The sequence below is a fragment of the Prionailurus bengalensis genome, chromosome D3 (assembly GCF_016509475.1).
Source record: "Prionailurus bengalensis isolate Pbe53 chromosome D3, Fcat_Pben_1.1_paternal_pri, whole genome shotgun sequence".
In the NCBI taxonomy this organism is placed as follows: Eukaryota; Metazoa; Chordata; class Mammalia; order Carnivora; family Felidae; genus Prionailurus; species Prionailurus bengalensis.
This window is the reverse complement of record NC_057356.1, coordinates 91,758,719-91,774,649: the sequence shown is the minus strand read 5'-3', so window position 1 is coordinate 91,774,649 and position 15,931 is coordinate 91,758,719.

Below are 15,931 nucleotides of genomic sequence, written 5' to 3'. Positions count from 1 at the left end.
CAGATGTGTGCCTGTGTGTGTGCATGTGTGTGCATATGTCCTGCATGGGTGTGCGTGCACGTGCATATGTGTATGTGCATGGGTATGTGTGTGCATGTGCGTGCCTGCATGTGTATGTGTGTATGTACATGTATGAGCATATGTGTATGTGCGTGCACATGCATATGTGCATGCACGTGTGTGCTGCGTGGGTGTGTGCGCGTGCACATATGTGTGTGCCTACCTGCATGTGTGTGTGTGTGCATCTGCATGCATGTGTACATTATGTGTGTGCAGGCATGTACACGCATGTACGGATGTGTGCCTGTGTGTGCACATGTGTGCATACATCCTGCATGGGTGTGCCTGCATGGGTGCCTGCATGTGCACGTGTGTGCCTGCATGCATATGTGCTTGTGTACATGTGTGTGCATGCATGTGTGCACGTGCATGTGTGCATATGTGCGTGCATGTGCGCGCGCATGGGTGCATGAATGTGTACATGTGTGTGCGTGCATGTACACGCATGTGTGTACAGGCATGCACGGATTTGTGCCTGTGTGCATGTGCCTGTGTGTGCATATGTCCTGCGTGGGTGTGCGTGCATGGGTGCGCGTGTGTGCATATGTGGGTGTGCATGTGTGTGTGTGTGCATGCATGTGTGTGTGCATGTGGTCTCCCTCCCCACCCCAGCCTAAACCATAACATTATACACTCCTTGAGACATTAGCATCGTAGTTTCTCATTTCCCCACACTCTCCTGTTCTCCACACACAACACCCTAACACGGTGCCGGCCATAGGGGAAGAAATAAATTTTGATTATTAAGCAGTGGGAAACAAATTTAACTTCAAGGTTTGGGGGGAAACAAGGGTGATGGAATTCAGGGACAAACCACGGAAGATTCTTTGTTTCCTGTGTTCAGCGAGGGACTGGAAAGATGCAAAAGTAGAGAAAAACCAGTTTAGTTCGATGGAATCGGCAATTCTGGAAAGACACCCACCTCCCAGCTATGGTTTTGAGAGTTGTCATGACTTTCTCAGGGTTCATACGGGCCATTTATCACACACATTTGGGTCATTTTAAAAGATCTAACTGCAGGGTCGCCAGGGTGGCTCAGTCGGTTAAGCGACCGGCTTCGGCTCAGGTCGTGATCTCTGGGTTCATGACTCCAAGCCCCGTGTCGGGCTCTGTGCTGACAGTGTGTAGCCTGCTTGGGATTCTCTCTCAATCCCTCTCTCTGCCTCTCTCCCACTGTGTTCATTCTCTCTCTCTCAAAATAAATACATAAACTTTTTAAAAAAATAAAAACCATTATTTAAAGAAAGGTCTATGGGGTGCCTAGGTGGCTTATTCGGTTGAGCATCCGACTTCGGCTCAGGTCATGATCTCACGGTTCGTGGGTTCTAGCCCCGCGTCGGGCTCTGTGCTGACAGCTCGGAGCCTGGACCTGCTTCAGATTCTGTGTCTCCCTCTCTCTCTGCCTCTCTCTCTCTCTCTCTCTCTCTCTCTCTCTCAAAATAAATAAACATTAAAAAAGATTAAAGAAAGAAAGGATCTAACTGCATGCACACCGGGAGACAGGACCATTTTTTAAGATGGATAGGGACGTCGTTTCAAATTCTGTCGCTGGCCCTGTGCACTTGCCCTCAGTGATTCGTCGTCGAGTCTGGAGGAATCAGTGGCAGCTCAGGAGCAGGGCGGTGGGGACCCTGAGTCTCCCGGGCATCCCTGAGCTGGGATCCAGGCAGGAAGCTGCACCAATAGCCACGTGCCGCATTCATGTTGTCCTATGTTGTCTCCCAGGCCAACCCGCTTCCATACAGACCCTTCCTCTGCTGCTTCCATACAGACCCTTTCAAGCCCAAGAACCCCTCTTGGAGTTGAGCCTCTCTGCTCCTGTGAAGTTTCCACCAGCAAGTTTCTAGGGGCAGCTCCTGATCTTAGAAAAAAAAAAAACACGTTTTAGTATTTGTTTATTTTTGAGAGAGACAGAGAGTGAGCAGGGGAGGGGCAGAGAGAGAGAGGGAGACCCAGAATCCGAAACAGGTTCCAGGCTTTGAGCCGTCAGCGCAGAGCCTGACGAGGGGCTCGAACTCACGGACCGCGAGATCATGACCTGAGCCGAAGTCAGACGCTTACTGGGGGCGCTCCCCACCCCCCGGGGCAGCTCCTTATCTTGATGGGGAAAGATTTGTGTGTGAAAAAGCATCTGAGGAAAAAGTGGGGGCTCTTTGAGAAAACCCAAAGTGTTCCCAGCTCAGGGTCTATTCTGATGCTTGTCTGTGTAACCCTATCTTGCCGGGCGGGGTTCATGGGCACATGTCCGTCAGTACTCAGCGGACCATCCAGGCGTCCACCCCCTCACCAGACCAGAATACACTCCCCACACTTCAGAGTCTCCCAGAGCTGGTGTCAAAGTTCAGCTGGTTTTTAGAATCGGCTAGTTTACTACGTTGGCACAATTTTATCGGTAGAACGTTTTGGTTAGATGTGGAAGCTTTATGGCTTTGGATTTTGAAGCCTGGTTTTTCTGTTGTTTTGATGATTCCCTAAAAGCAGCCTGACCTTTCTGGGGACAGCAAACTAGTTCTAGTTTCTTTTGAGAGCCTGTTCTTGGCCCGGAAAATGCATTAGTGACAGGAATACCTGTTATTCATTAAGTTTCTACGGGCACAAGACGCTTGCGCTGCACGTAATTAAAGTGAAAAACAAAACAAAAGAAAACAATAAAAGCTTTTATTTCAGAGCAGAAAATGTAACCTAGTGTATGACTTCAGTGTGTCCCCCCAAATGAGATTACAGCGAGCCCGCTTAAATTGTTATTGGCACGTATAATCACACTGTGATTCTTTCTTTCTCTTTTGGGAGAAACAAACAAGGTAGCTGCCTTGTAATGAGGACACCCTGTCCACCTCTCCTTGTTGAGATTTTAGTTCTGTGACCACGTATTGTATTGGATTGTATTGTATGTTTATTTAGTTTTGAGAGAGAGACTGAGCTAAGCAGGGGAGGCACAGAGAGAGAGAGAAGGGGACACAGAAGCCGAACAGGCCCCAGGCTCTGAGCTGGCAGCACAGAGCCCGACGCGGGGCTCGAACTCACGGACCGCGAGATCATGACCTGAGCCGAAGTCGGACGCTCAACCGACTGAGCCACCCAGGCGCCCCAGTGACCAGGTTTTTAAAAAGCTGCTTTAGAATTTGTGATGATTAATTTTATGTGTCGACTTGGCTAGGTTATGGTGCCCAGTTATTTGGTCGAATACCGGTCTGGATGTTACTGTAAAAGTTTATTTAAGATGTGACTAACATCTAAATCTGTAGACTTTGAGCCAAGAAGATCGCCCTCTACGGTGTGTGGGTGGGCCTAATCTAATTGGTTGAAGGCAAAAATAGCAGTTTCCCAAAGAAGGCATTCTCAAGACTGCAACACAGAAACCCTGCCTGCGTTTCCCGCCTGGCGCCCTGTAGAATTCAGACTCCGGCCAGCAGAATCCACAGGTCTCCTGTCTGTCAGCCTGCAGATTTTAGAAAGTTCAGCCCCCACCATGTCCTGAGCCAATTTCTGAAATCCCTCAATCTTTGTTTCTCTGTCTTCTGTTTCTCTGCAGAACCCTGAGCAATACAAATATCATATAGGCTCTTAAATAAGGCACTGAGGTTAAGACAGGCAAGGAATCCTTCCCCTTCCCAAGAAAGTTGAATTTAGTTAGAATAAAATATATCTTTAAAAATTTTTTTTTCAACGTTTATTCATTTTTGAGAGAGAGAGAGAGAGAGAGAGAGCACAAGCCATGAGCAGAGGAAGGGCAGAGAGGGAGGCACAGAATCCGAAGGAGGTTCCAGACTCTGAGCTGTCAGCACAGAGCCCAACATGGCGCTTGAACCCATGAACCGCGAGATCATGACCTGAGCTGAAGTCGGACAAATAACCAACTGAGCCACCCAAGCGTCCCAGTAGGAATTTCTATATATGCTGATATGAAAAGAAATGAGATGATACTTTATATTTATACAGTTTATACAATTTGTACAGTTCACAAAGTACCCAGCCCACTCCACTCCCAACTTTGATTTTCACCCTTACAATAACCTCCAGAGGTTGGAAAATCAGGCAGGCGTTTCTATCGCCTTTGACAATCAGGAAGGTCGGATTCAGAGAATTTACCAGACGCGGGCTAGGGGACAGCCCTTCTTTGAGGAGCCACAGGGCTGCCCGGGTTTCCTGATCCCCAATCCAAAGCCGTTTCTCACTGCATTCGAAGGTACATCCCCCACGAGGTGACTCAACAGCTTTCATCGCCCGGGTCAAAGTCAGGCTGCCCCCCCCCCCCCCCGAGGAGGCATGAGAATGTTCACCCCGTTCTCGCAGGAGGAGGGGCACCGACCGCATGGTGAAAAGACTCTTCTACTTTGTTTTTTTTTTGTTTTTTGTTTTTTAATTTTTTTTTTTAACATTTATTTATTTTTGAGACACAGAGAGACAGAGCATGAACAGGGGAGGGGCAGAGAGAGAGGGAGACACAGAATCGGAAACAGGCTCCAGGCTCTGAGCTGTCAGCACAGAGCCCGACGTGGGGCTCGAACTCACGCACCGCGAGATCGTGACCTGGCTGAAGTCGGACGCTTAACCGACTGCGCCACCCAGGCGCTCCAAGACTCTTCTACTTTGAACGAGAGTGTAAAACATCTCTGTACGACAAAGGTCGTGTCTGGGGAGCCCTGATGGCACCAAACGCAGGCCCCCACCTCTCTGGTTGCAGCCCCGTCGCCTTCGCCTCCCCTGCAGGTGTCTCTCTGCCCTGAGTGGTGGCCGAGCACCGGGCTGGCGGCTCCCCGTCCCCGCCAGGGCAGCGGGTCAGATGCCTTCCACCAGGCTGCTGAGAAGCCTCACGGAAGGAAGGCGGCCCCGGGGGGAGGTGACCAAGGAAACAGCACGTGGTAGCAGTAAGACCCGTGACACAAGGTCCTGCTTCAACTCCCAAATACAGATAAGATGGGAGAAGCACAATATAGGCCCGAAGAATGGAAGAGAAAGGGGGAGTGGCGAGAGTTTCTAAGGACGCACGGTGCAGCCCCGGAAGGCGAGGCGAGGGCTTGCCGTCCAGTCGTCCCAGGGGAGCTCCTCGGACCTTCAGCAAAGACCATCCGGATCCTGTGTCTGCTTTCCTAAAAAGCCAGACTCATCGTTAGCAGGCAGACAGACTCTGTGAAGACATCTGAGAGACTTAGAAGGTGCAGAGTCTATGCAGACGTGCAAATCCCGAGGCTAGCATCCGGCAAACAGAACAGGAAGGAGGGAGGGAGAGAGGGAGGAGGGAGGAGGGAGGAAGGGAGGAAGGGAGGGGACACAAAGGAACACACTTCTCCACAAAACTGTGCTTGTCTTTTCCTGTGAAATCAAGCCCACCTCTACCCTGGGAGCTCCACTTTCTCGTTTTCCAGAGACCCACATGTCCAACCTGCACAGATACGAAGCTACATGTCAAGCGCCCCTGCAAGGAGACTCTCCAGTTTGGGTGTCACAGGGTACCTCCGTCCTCTCTCTGAATTTTGCCCATTGGCTTCAGAACCAGCGTGTGCGTTTTTTGCCATCTTCGCTTTTGCTCGGTCATAGTCGGGCCAGACTGGAGATCAATGCTGAGACAGGTAAGCCTGAGGCCACTTCGCGGGACACAGGCAGAGGACCTTCCAGGGGCATGGAGACATCTTGGCACAGGGGGTTTGACCCGAGCCACCACTTTGGAAACTCAGCAAATCAGAGACGCTCTGGACAGCCTCCTCCACCATGGGGATAACTCGATGTCACTCGCAATGGCCAGAAAGCATCCAAGGACCACCGGTGAGACTTCAGATGTCCTACAATGGCTCGATTGCCCACTGGGTAAAGTCTAGAACTGCCAGGGGCCCCCCATGAGCATACTGGCTTCCTGGAGATGATCTTCACCATTGCCAGTATCCCCAGGTCTCAACAGCCATCCCATGAGAATCCACCAAGAGCTGGAATCTGTAATCCATCAATAGACACTTAGAGTCTTGATATGGATACATCAATCCAACTTTGACATTGATCAGATACCCACTATGTACTATATACGAGGGTTATCCTCTGCTGTTTTATTTCCCATCCCTGATAGCGTCCCCCGACATCTCATCAAGCAGATGTTCTTGTTTCTGTCAGGTAGAGGAGAAGCTGAGATTCGTGAGGAATTTAAGTCATTAGTTCTCACTCCCAGTAAGAGACACAGAGAGGTGGGACTCAAACCTACACGCATTCACTGTTCCTCAAGTAGTTACTGAGGACCTGCTATGATTTTGAATGTAGGTTTGTTTCATTACCCCCCAAACATTCCTACCTGTACTCTCTTCTTTGAAAGATGAGAAAACTGAAGGCCACGAAGCAACTTTCCCGATCAACTGAGCCTGTTACTAGCAGAACAAGTAATGGGATACATATATGTATGCATGTGTGTGTACATATATGTGTATATATATACATACATATATATAGTGAAAAAATTAGATGTGAGTCTCATGAGTTGTTTTCAACCTTGATTTGACACCGTTAACAAATTCCTTCTATCGTAATAAAGAATCTAAGAACCCCTCCAAATACTATTAACCAATAAAGACGTTCACCCACACAGAATATTAACATTAACATTTCGGTTATCAGAGTAACAGTAGGCACACTGTGCCACCTCCCTAAGTCTGTCTGAATAAAGTTTATTTATGCTCATAGGAATATATATCACACCAGCAGTATGGGGGGATAGCATATAACTGCGTGAATAATTTCTGCCCTCAGGGGGCTCGGTTGAGTTGGCAAGAATGATACCACATGAAAACGGACACACGTGAAATGCCTCGAAACGGATTTTCAGGGGCACCTAGGTGGCGCAGTCGGTTAAGCGTCCGACTTCAGCCAGGTCACGATCTCGCGGTCCGTGAGTTCGAGCCCTGCATCAGGCTCTGGGCTGATGGCTCGGAGCCTGGAGCCTGTTTCCGATTCTGTGTCTCCCTCTCTCTCTGCCCCTCCCCCGTTCATGCTCTGTCTCTCTCTGTCCCCAAAATAAATAAATGTTGAAAAAAAATTTTAAAAAAAACGGATTTTCAGGTAGACTCAGTAATTTCTCAAGGGGTCCTCGGATGAAAAGCAAGGTCTTGAGTGTTCAAGCGCTGAGGTCCTTAGATGGAGAATTCCACATTCCAGAAAGGTGTGTGAAATCTCACGAACTCCTGTTTCCATTGACAACCTTCTAAGTGCCAAATGCAGAAATGGAGTCCCATAGAAGGAAGAAGACAGATAACTGAACACTGGCCATCGGGAGGCACGACTAATCTCAGAAGGCTCCTTGCAGGAGGGGGCTTAAGCTCCACCTTCAACGCCATCTCTGAACCAGCCACGTGTGCTTTTTAGGGAACAAGAAGAGATCACAGCAGCATGGGGCACTGCCTCTGGCAATGCATCTCTGTTCTGCTGGCTGTATTCTGTCTTGCAGGGGCACTAAGACAGGGGGGCACTCCAAGGAAGCGACAGCCGCCACCGGAAGGGTCCCACTGAGGAGGAAGAAGGCGGAAGGCTGAGCAGGACCAGAGACCTGGTCCGAGGGGCGGGTGTGGCCTGGGAGGGCTCTGACCTCCTGAGCTCCTGCCGAGGTCGAGGGTGACTTCCAGGCTATTGTTACCCAACGGGCAGCGGCTGAACTAGTTTCCTGAGGAACGTGGAGGGCGCCTCACACATGATGGGCATCTGAGGAATTGTGGGTTTCGCTGAGCCGTGCACACCCCCGTTTCTCGGGGCACCCCCATCTCCCATTACCCTAGGTTTTCCAGGAGTGGAAATCCCCACGTTCCACAGCTCGTTACAAACACAAATGCCCAGGGAGTTTGGCAAACGCAGTGAAGCATCCGTAATAATGTTTCATCATGTCTGTGCAAGAGACACTCGATGCTGATGAAAACCCAAAAGGAGTAAACTCAGCATTGACCTGGGGTCTGAGCCACCGGAGGGCCTGAGACTGAAGCATCCCCCTGTCCCTCCGCGTGCGGGAGCACGTTTCTCACTAACGAGACAGAGGGCCTGGGAACTAGCTTAGCAGGAGACTTTGGAGCTAAGGTTGGGGCACCTCATTCGGCTGCTGGGGTCTTGGACGTGACCCCGGGAAGGCAGCTTGAGCCCCCGGAGCTCGCGTGCACAGGGGTCCGCCTCCACAGCCCGAGGCCCTGAAACTCCAGATGACGGCGGAGGATGCTCACTGCTGCACGTGCTGTGCTGCGTCCCCTCCCGGGTCCGGCCCCACGTGAGGCCACCCAGCTGCCCGTCACACGCATGGTTGCTACCCAGAGGCCGGTGGGAGCCTTCTGATTCACGAGAGCGTGCACACCGCACGCCGGTCAGTACCCACACCTGGGCCAGCTCCGGGCCGGGCCCCCCGCAGGGCTGGTGGCACGGAAGCTACCTGTCCCTTCCGAGCACCACGCCCAGCCACAGGTGCAGCAGCTGAGACTCCTGATTCCAAAGCCCACCCTCCAGTCCCACGGAGTCCCAGCGGCTGTGTGTGCTCTGTAAGAGTCCCAGGTCCCTTTGAAGACGTCTTGACACCTCTAAGGCTCCGCAGGAGACCCGTGTCCCTTCACTGGGGCCGACCTGCATCTGAAGGACAGATGTACGTCTGGCATCCACACTTCTGCGGTCACAGGGCCAGTCCCAGGGGGGTCCCTGCCGTCGGAGGTCGGCTGTTAGCACCCCAGCCCCCACTGGCTGCATCCAAGGCTCACTTGCACATACTCTGTGGGCTAGCATCCTACCCGTCCCAGGAAGACCCATCTCTAGGAATCAGTCCCCTTTGAAAATTGCTCAGCAGGGGCGCCTGGGTGGCTCAGTGGTTCGTGAGTTCGAGCCCCGCGTCCGGCTCTGGGCTGAGAGCCGGGAGCCTGCTTCGGATTCTGTCTCCCTCTCTCTCTGCCCCTCCCTCATTTGCACTCTGCCTCTCTCTCTCTCTTAAAACTAAATAAACGTTAAAAAAATTTTTTTTAAAAGAAAGAAAATTCCTCAGCAACATCCAGGGAAAAAGTAATATAGCCTGCACCACGAAGATGACTGAAGACTCCATAGTAGTCACTCACACCTTAGTTAAATTAAGTCCAAGAATTGCCTTTCCTAGTAACTAGGAACTAAGCTGTTTCAGCCTTTTAATTCTGACGCCGGAAACGCTTCGGTGCTGAGCAGGTGGGAAAGGTGTTTGGAGACCATGTGCACTTCCTGCGGTCCTGATGTCCCTGTGTGTCTGCCGGCCCACAGGCTCTCCCCTTCCTCAGCATCTCCGCCCCCCGCGGGGCAGGAGGTGATCCGTCTCTGAGCCCCACGGCCGGCCACACTCTTTCCCTCCCTGGGTGGGACCCACCGGTCTACGTTACTGCTGCTCCTACTGTCTTGCATTTAGATTTGCTTGTGTTTGTATTTGCTAGAAGGTCCTCTCATCCAAGCAGACCGCACACTCTGAAACAGACGGTCCGCTGCAGGGCTGCCTTCCCGCGTTGCCTGGTTGCGGAGGCTCGCGCATGGGAGAAGCAATACAAATATTCGGAGTGAAAGCATGAGGTGTGAGCGCCAAGAAAAGAGAGACATTGGGGTGGAGAAGCAGGTCGCAACATCTCCAGGGCGTCTGCCGTTCCTCTCACTGGCGGGTGCTGGCGGAGGGCTGGCGAGCGCTGGGCGGGCGTTCAAGGCCAGGCGGCCCAGCTCTGACCCGCACGGCACCAGGGAGCCAACGCTCATTTGCACGAACCCTTCAGGACCACCCGGGACCGTCCAGAGCGTTTCTTGGGCAGATAGTCTCCTGGGAAGAGAATCAACAGGTGGCTACTTAGCACTGATCTATCGACAGCAGCCCCCCGGGCAGGGGCTCAGCTCGGACGCTGGGGCCCGAGCGCCGTTGACCTCTGTGAGCTGGAAGGAGTCACGTGGGCCAGGCACCCCTCCCTCTCCAGAAGAAAGTCAGAGACTGGCCAGGCAGGACCGAGGATGGGGTGCATGGGCCCCACGGGGGTCTGTGTGGCTGGCTTTCAGCTCAAGGCCCAGGATGCCTCCTTGGATTCACACAGAAAAAATACATGTCAAGAGTACAGACACAAGCCATTTACTTATTTATTATTTATTTGTTTGTTTATTTATCGAGAGAGAGAGAGAGAGAGCAGAGAGAGGGCAGAGAGAGGAAGACACAGAACCCGAATCAGGCTCCAGGCTCCGAGCTGTCAGCACAGAGCCCGATGCGAGGCTCGAACCCACATACCGTGAGATCATGACCTGAGCCGAAGCCGGACGCTCAACCGACCGAGCCACCCAGGCACCCCAGACACAAGCCATTTAAAGGGGAAACTCTGAGGACACACTAACAATTCGACTCCTGAACCATTTCAGTCATGTGTGCAGCTTCTGGAGAGAAAATCTTGGCCCTCAATCTGAACTGACAGCCTTTAAGCCGGATGTCCTGCCCCACCTCTTTAAAAAAACCCTTCTCGGGGCACCTGGGTGGCTCAGTCGGTTAAGCGTCCGACTTCGGCTCAGGTCATGATCTCACGGTTCGTGAGTTCGAGCCCCTGCACCGGGCTCTGTGCTGACAGCTCAGAGCCTGGAAACTGCTTTGGATGTTGTGTCTCCCTCTCTCTGCCCCTCCCCCACTCACACTCTTGTCTCTCTCCTTCAAAAATAAGCATTAAAGAAAAAAAAAACCCTTCTGGTGCAACCTCACACACACACACACACACACACACACAAACGACGAAAGCTCTATGTTAAAAATAAAGGTCCAAGATCAAGTGTAAAAACAAAGGTCCAGAAAGAGAAAGGGCAACATTTCTGAGGTCCTTCTCTCGAACACCGTCTTTCTGATTTTAGGACAAGGAGATGATGCGGCATTCCTGGTTTCCAGCCACCCAGGAACAGAGGACAAGCACTTCTCTGCTCTGAGCAGTTCAGATGCCCAAGGCGTTCACCCATGGCTCCCCGTGGATTCCCTTTTAGTTTTTTTTTTTAAGTTTATTTATTTATTTAGAGAGAGAGTGCATGAGCAAGTGGGGGAGGGGCAGAGAGGGAGAGAGAGAGAATCCCAAGCCAGCTTGGGTGCCGAACCGGACGCGGGGCTCAGACTCACAAAACGTGAGATCATGACCTGAGCGGAAATTAAGAGCTGGACGCCTAACCGACCGAGCCACCCAGGCGCCCCGTGAACTGTCGTCTAATAATGACAGACCCGCACCCGTCACATTTCCTGGGTCCCCACACCTGGTGCTGGAGTCTCCTCTGCTACCCAACTCTTGTCTGCTATCAAGGGGCGGAGACAGGCCACCTCCGTCTCCTTACCCCCTTTCCCGCTTCTGGTTACTTAGGAGAAACACGCGATGTGTTTGCTGTAGCCCCAAACACCGAGAGGTGGCTCTAAGTTACAGGGCTGTTTGTTTCTCGGTGGGGGGGGGGGGGGGGGGGGGGGGGTTGCAAGCGATCTTATATATTCCTAATTACTGGTAAATTACAGAAGTTATAAATTCATTCTCCTTAAAAAAAAACAAACAAAAAAACCCCCCAGAATACTGCAGACAAAGTTCCTCTGGCCGCTCTCCCGTCTCCTGCTCTGCAAAGGCATCCATCCCGCTAGCTTTGTGTACGTGTGTGTGTGTGTGTGTGTGTGTACATGGTGCACCCTCACACTATAAATGTGATTTGGCCACATGATTCTTTTTAACTTGGCCACTGTTTTAAATTAACGAGCTGTATTTTTAGAGCAGCTTTAAGTTCATAGCAAAATTGGATGTAAGGTGCAGAGATTTTCCATTGGGCCCCCCTCCCCCTCACGTGCATGACCTCTCCCCCCCACATGCGTGACCTCCTCATTATCAACATCCCCCCGAGAGCACCACATTCGTTACAATAGGTGAACCCGTGCTGACACGTCATAGTCACCCAGAGTCCACAGTTCACATGGGGGTCACTCTTGCTGTCGTCCGTTCTCTGAGTCTGGACAAATGTGCGACGCCATGTGTCCACCATCAGGGCATCACGCAGAGTAGGTTCACTGCCCTAGAAATCCTCTATGCGTCCCCCACTTATCTCCCCCCCACAACCCGATCCCTGGCAATAACTGATCTTTTAATCATCTCCACAGTTTTGCCTTTCCAAGAATGTCACGTAGTTGGAATCACACAGTATGGCGCCTTTTCAGATTGGTTTCTTCTACCGAGCAACATGCATTTCAGGTTTCTCCATGTCTTTTCATGGCTTGATAGCTCATTTCTTTTTACTGCTGGATAACAATCCGTTGCCTGGAAGGACCACAGTGTATTTACCCATCACCTACTGAAGGACATCTTGGTTGCTTCTAAGTCTGGGCCATTAAGGACAAACCTGCTGTAAACATCCTCGTGCAGGTTTCTGTGTGGAGACAAGTCTTCAACTCCTTTGGATAAATACCAAGGATCACGATTGCTGGGTTATACGGTAAGAGTACGTTTAGTTTTGTAAGAAACCACCAACTGTCTTCCAGAATGGCTGCGCCATTTTGCATCCCCACCAGCAAAGAATGAGAGTTTCTGTTGCTTTGCACCCTCACCAGCATTGTCAGTGTTCTGGATTTTGGCCATTCTAATAAGTGTGCTGTGATATCTCGTTGTGGCTTTAATTTGCATTTCCCTGATGACAGGCGATGTTGAACATCTTTTCATATGCTTACTTGTTATCTGTATATCTTCCTTGGTGAGATGTCTGTTCAGATCTTTTGCTCATATTCTAATTGGGCTGTTCATTTTATTATTGGTGAGTTTTAAAGTTCTGTATACTTTTGGATAACAGTCTTGTAACAGATGTGTCTTTTGAAAATATTTTCTCCCAGGCTTGCCTTCTAATTCTCTTGACGTTGCCTTTCACAGAGCAGAAGTTTTTAATTTTAATGAGGTCCAGCTTATCAATCTATTTTTATGGATTGCATCTTTCATGTTGAATCTAAAACCGCATCTCTGAACCCTAGGTCATCCAGATATTGTCTTATTTTCTAGGAGTTTTATGCATTTTACAGTTAGGAGTATAGTCCATTTGAGTTATTTGTGTGTGTGTGTGTGTGAGGGGTGTAAGGTCTGTGTCTAGATTAATTTTTTTGCATGTGGATATCTAACCTCATTTGTTGAAAAGATTATCTTTGTTACATTGTATTGCCTTTGCTTTTTTCTCAAAGATTAGATGACTATGTTTATGAGGATCTATTTCTGGACTCTCTGTTCTGTTCCATTGATCTATTTGTCTATTTTATTGCTGACACCACACTGTCTTGGTTACAGTAGCTTTATAGTAATCTTGAAATTGGGTAGTGCCAGTTCTTTGATTTGGTTCTTCTCTTTCAACACTGTGTTGGCAATTCGGGGTCTTTTGCCTCTCCATATGAACTTTAGAATCAGTTTGTCAACAATCACAACATAACCTATTTGGATTTTAACTAGCGTTGTATTGAATCCATAGATCAAGCTTGGAAGAAATGACATTGACAATATTGAGCCTTCCTATCCATGAACATGGGATATCTCTCCATTTATTTAGTTCTTTGGTATCGTTCATCAATGTTTTGTAGTTTTCTTCATGTAGACCTTGTACATATTTTGTTAGATTTATACCTAAGTATCTCATTTTGGAGGGATGCTAATGTGAATGGAAATATTTTTAAATTACAAATTCCATTTGTTTTCAAATTTTTCCTTGAGTTTAGCAGGAAAGATTTAAGTTTCTCACAATTAAGTGATATTAGCTGTAGGTTTTTTGTAGATTCCCCTGATCAATTTGAGGAGTTTGTTGAGAGTTTTTATCATGAATAAGGTTTAGATTCTGTCAAATGCTTTCTCTGCATCTGTTGATATGATCATGTGATTTTTCTCCTTTAGCCCACTGATGTGGTGGACTGCATTAATTGATTTTCAAATGTTGACACTACATACCTGGGACGAACCCCACTCGGTTGTGGTATATAATGGTATGCATTGTTGGATTTGATTTACTAATATTCTTTTTAGGATTTTTGCACCTATGCTTATGTTTGTTTCTCTTGAAATGTCCTTGTCTGATTCTGATGTTCATCTCTTCATTTTTAAATGACGTGGCTGCCCAAAAACACAGTCCAACTAAAAAGTGTATCATTTCTATTTTTTGGTTTTTTTTAAAGAGCACCCAAAATATGCAAGCTATTTTAAACAACAAACAACATTTAAAAATCCCTCATAGGGGCGCCTGGGTGGCTCAGTCGGCTGAGCATCCGACTTAGGCTCAGGTCATGATCTCACGGTTCATGGGCTCCAACAGCTCAGAGTCTGGAGCCTGCTTCCGATTCTGTGTCTCCCTCTCTCTCTGCCCCTCCCCCATTCGTGCCACGTCTCTGTCTCTCAAAAATAAATAAACATTAAAAATCTTTTTAAAAAAGGGGCACTTGTGTGGCTTAGTCAGTTAAGTGTCCGGTTTCGGCTCAAGTCATGATCTCACAGCTTGTGAGTTCGAGCCCCGCGTTGGGCTCTGTGCTGACAGCTCAGAGTCTGGAGCCTGCTTCCAATTCTGTGTCTCCCTCTCTCTCTGACCCTCCCCCATTCATGCTCTGTCTCTCTCTGTCTCAAAAATAAATAAACGTTAAAAAATTTTTTAATCTTTAAAAAAAAAATCCCTTCTAGTTTACCTCCCAGGACGAGTTACTTTAAATACTTATTCACCTTCAGAGTAAAATCAGTTGAAGCCAAGTGTGGATGATAATGCCTATCGACAACATTGTTTTCCACCTGAAAAGTATTTCATAGTTTTGCACGTCTATCGTCTCATTTTATTTTCACAGGTGGGCTGGTATTACTATGATATCCCCTTGCAGATCAGGAAACAGTGACTCGGCGATGAATGCCTTGCTCGTGGCGAAATGAAGTTGAGTGTTCTAGCTCCTGATTCACGTCTTTCCACCAGAAATACAAACTTTTCTCTGTGGTCCTTTTTCTTGCCTCCCTCAATCCTAGTTTTCCCAACGTATTCGCTGCAGGCCTCCAACTAGAAGCTCGGGCCTCATCCAGACGACGAAGCAAGAGGCGTGGCTTTAACCTCCTCCTTTTGATCCCTCCCTCCCACCTGCCTAGCCACCCCCAATCCTCTAGTCGCACAGCTATTATTCCCGGACACCAGCTGGGGGGGCCTGGCCAGGGCCACTAGGTATGCACGTTGCTCCCCCATTCTGTCCATCTCATTCCAGCACAGTGGCCTCGGGCTTCTGTGTGACCAGAGATGACAACAGCCCCTGCCCTCACCCGTGCCGTAAGACCTACAATTAGGTCTGTGCGCCCGGGCATCTGGCAAAACTGGGAGGGCCTCAAGTGGCCTAACTGCATGTTCGTTCCCCTTCCCACCCCACTCCCAGGGATGCGGTTCCCTTCCAAAACACCCTCCTCATCACGGGGACCAAACACAGCGCCCGTTCATCTCCCAGCAGTGGGACTCACTTCCCTGAGAGCTCACAGAATTATTCCAACAAGCCAGTCCTATGCCCCATGGGAATCGCCTGCTGACACTACAGAGCCTCCCCCCTACAGCCCCTGCTGGCACCCCTGCTTCTGCCTGCCGTCCTACTGCTGCTCTAACCCCTGACACCCTCCTTCCCACTCTGTCCCGTTGCATACAAACGTACAAGCTGTTATTCAGAGAAACGTGGGTACGAAACGTGAACCACCCCTCGAGCGCCGTCTGGTCCCTCTGGTGTCCTCCACTTTGGGGCACTGCCCCTCACAGACCATCTCAATGCCTCCCATTTTTATTGTAGAATCTTCACGTCTTCAGAAACCGGCTGGCAGTTCGTTTAAATGTATGCATTTACTCGTAACAAGAGATAGTTTTACGCTGGGATTGACCCCATTTCTTCAGTGGAGTAACTGACAAAGTATCAACACCT